Genomic DNA, 3,733 nt, shown 5'->3' on the forward strand with positions numbered 1-3,733 from the left:
GGGGCCCGACCCTGCTAATTTTTAGTTTAAGATTAGCTTGACAATTAATTAACTCCGTTAATTAACCATGACACTGACGTGTGGCCCCCACACATCAGGTTTGACCCAGGTTGACTGCTGACGTAGTGCTGACCCCAAGCTGACGCAATAATGATTTCTGGAATTACTTTAAATCAGGAAATTCCAGAAAATTAGCAAAACTTCAGAAAATCATAGAAATTCAACCGTAGCTCAGATTGAGATAATTTATATATGAAAAATTATCAGAAAAATGCAATATTTCGATCTGTACTAGTTTCATGCATGAAAAACTAACTTATACCTACTGTATAAGTGAAAACATGTGAATGGCATTTTTAAATCTTAAATTTGGAGTTGCATTTGAACCCTTGGTTCAAATGGACTTCAGTCAAACAGAATGCTAGTTGCATTAGCTCAAACAACATCACATCTACATGCCATGTTCATGCATCACATTGTTGGATATGCTTGTGTATTGATTGTCGAAACTGTTCCTTCTCGATAGGTCCTGCTCCGGAGAGTGCTCCAGAGTACCTGTCTGAGGAGCAGTGCCCCCTCTGTTGATCTACCAGGCAAGCAAACCCCCTTGTTCATTCCGATACAATCCTACTCTCTCGCTCCTGCTCTCAGTTATTGCATTTGGACAACAATGATTCATCTGCTACTTTGTGCTGCGGTAGTTGAATCCATTCCTCTGCATGACCTGTCATTGCCACAGTAAATAGTTGAAACCCACTAGCATGTGTAGGAGTTGATTGAAGCCATTGTTGTGTTCTTACCATGCTATGCCTGCTATTGCTTAGAGTGTGTCAGGTCTGATTCATTGGGAATGAATTGGAGTGCAGTGTTCTATGTTCTGATGCTGAGAGTGAAGTGTGTGAACACGATTTGGTAAAGGTAGCGGTGAGAGAGCATGTAGGAGTACATGGTGGGTTGTCTCACTGGAACCGTCCTTAAGCACTGAGTTCTATGTATGTTGTCCAATGACTCGATACTACCACACATTGGGCTCTGGGCGCTCGAAGCCCTTTCGACTTATTAACCAACTTGATCTCTGTCCAGGAGTCGCAACTAGTTTCTGGTGTTTGTAGGTAGTGCTATTTTTCTACAGAGTTGCACCCGGCAGGGTGGGCTTGGGACAGACTAGGCACATGTGGCACCGTGTACCAAGTGGCACCCGCATGGTGGGCTTGGGAACCCTGCTCACATTGTTTGGGGCCGTGAGCGACACCCCGGCCGGATCTCCTTGCGGATGGAACCCGAATAGGCGATAAACCTGGGCTAGAGTCTTGTGTGGTTAGTCAGGTCGTGGCCGACTCCCTCGCCAGGCTTCCTCTTGAAGGTTACCGAGATACATGACGTGTACATGGTGGTAAGTGGCGAGAGCGTGTGAAAAAGTACACCCTTGCAGGGTTAACATGATCTATTCGAATAGCCGGGTCTGCGGTTATGGACTTCTTGGATGCTTACATGGTACATAGACAACTTGAAGTGGATACTCTAAAATGCTCAAGACAAAGTGTGAGTGCTATGGATGGCCTTCTCGTAGGGAGACGGGGATGAATCCATAGTAGTGTATTGTGTGGTGATTAGTGGACTCGTGTGCACCATATCACCTCAAGAGTTTCTCGTAGTCGTAGAACAGGATAGCCACTGAGTCAAAGCTGGCTTGCTGCAACTAAACCCCACATTACCCTCTTGATACAAATGCATGTATGATAGGATCTGATGTAAGTCTTGCTGAGTACCTTTGTACTCATGTTGCTTTATTTATGTTTTTGCAGTGGAGACTTCGGTCTTACTAGTGTTCTTGTGGACTTCGACAAGTAGCTTGTACCTCAGCTACGATCTTGATCGGATGTTGTAGATAGTCAGGCTCTTCAGCCTTTTTCATTTGTAGATGTCTGTACTCAGACATGTAATGCTTCCGCCTGTTGCTTGTTTGCTCTGACTATTGGGTCATGTGACCCCTGTTTGTAATAATGCTATGATGGCTCTTTGAGCCTTATCTATATGAGTTGTTGAGTTATGTTGTGATGCCATGTTGTACAACACATACTTGTATGTTATGCGTACGTGTAATGTGTATTGCTATGTGTGGGATCTGACTATCTAGTTGTTTATCCTTAGTAACCTCTCTTACCGGGAAATGTCTCCTAGTGCTTCCACTGAGCCCTGGTAGCTTGCTACTGCTCTGGAACACTTAGGCTGGCCAACACGTGTCCTTCTTCGTTCCTGTGTCTGTTCCTTCGGGGAAATGTCACGCGGCGTCTACCGGAGTCCTGTTAGCCTGCTACAGCCTGGTTTACCGGAGTCCTGCTAGCCCAGTTGCTACAGCCCGGATTCACTCACTAATGACCGACACATTCGATGCTGGGTGATGTATGCCTGTCCCTGTAAGTTAGTGCCACTTCGGGTTCACGACTAGCCATGTCAGCTCGGGTTCTCTGTCATATGGATGCTAGCGACACTATCATATACGTGTGCCAAAAGGCGCAAACGGTCCCGGGCATGGTAAGGCGACACCCGTGGGAATACCGTGCGTGAGGCCCTAAAGTGATATGAGGTGTTACATGCTAGATCGGTGTGGCATGGAATCGGGGTCCTGACACATCGCCCATTGTCGCCACCGCGTTGCTGTGGCAGCCGCTGCACAAGGCGGCCTCCGCCGTGCTCGCCGGGCCGCTACAGCTGACATCCACCACCACCACCGCCCCGCCCTGGCTGCAGTGGCAGCCGCCGCTCCTGGCAGCCTCCGCCGCACCCGGTGCTTCGCCGTAGCAGCCGCTGCCACTGACTGGCGCGACACCACAGCAGCCGCTGCTGCTACAACAGCCACCGCCGGTCAGCTCCAGCCCGGCATCGCCTGCACCGGCGGGTGTCCCGATCCACCAAGTCTGGTTCCCGCCCTCGCCTTCATCGCTTCCGTCTTGGATCGCTATCGGCCACGTGTCAGCGGTGGTGAGGCTGTAGGCTCCTCCGCGGGGCTGTCAGGCCCAATATGCGACCCTATTCTAAAGGAACTCGAAGGTCCCTCCAAGGATATAAGCGCATATTGGAGATGCTTTTGCAAGGTGGATATCATTACATCGTACCATTATAGAATAGCTGGGGATACATACAAGAGGCATACTATGCCACATGAATACCACAACCTCGTACATAAGAGCAACATCCGACTATGAATGAACCACAAACAGAAACTCAAACTACATCCACCCTGCTAGCCCAGGCTGCCCACGTGGAACCTATCCCCTAATCGAAGAAGAAGCAGAAGAAGAACTCCAAAACAAGTAAACATCGCTCTCGCGTCATGATCATCGCATTGCCTGTACCTGCAACTGTTGTAGTAGTAATCTGTGAGCCACGAGGACTCGACAATCCCATAACCATGGGTATCAAGACTAGCAAATCTTAAAGGGTATGGAAAGGATAAGTGGTGAGGTTGCAACAACGACTAAGCATGATATGGTGGCTAACTTATGAATACAAGAATACGATGAGAAGCTACGCAAACGGTCGCAAACTAGAAATAATCAAGAAGTGATCCTGAAACTACTTACGTCCAAACATAACCCAAACCATGTTCACTTCCCGGACTCCGCCGAGAAGAGACCATCACGGCCACACACGCGGTTGATGCATTTTAATTAAGTCAAGTGTGAAGTTCTCTACAACCGGATATTAACAAATTCCCATCTGCCACATAACC

The sequence above is a fragment of the Triticum dicoccoides genome, chromosome 2B (genome assembly GCF_002162155.2).
Source record: "Triticum dicoccoides isolate Atlit2015 ecotype Zavitan chromosome 2B, WEW_v2.0, whole genome shotgun sequence".
NCBI lineage: Eukaryota > Viridiplantae > Streptophyta > Magnoliopsida > Poales > Poaceae > Triticum > Triticum dicoccoides.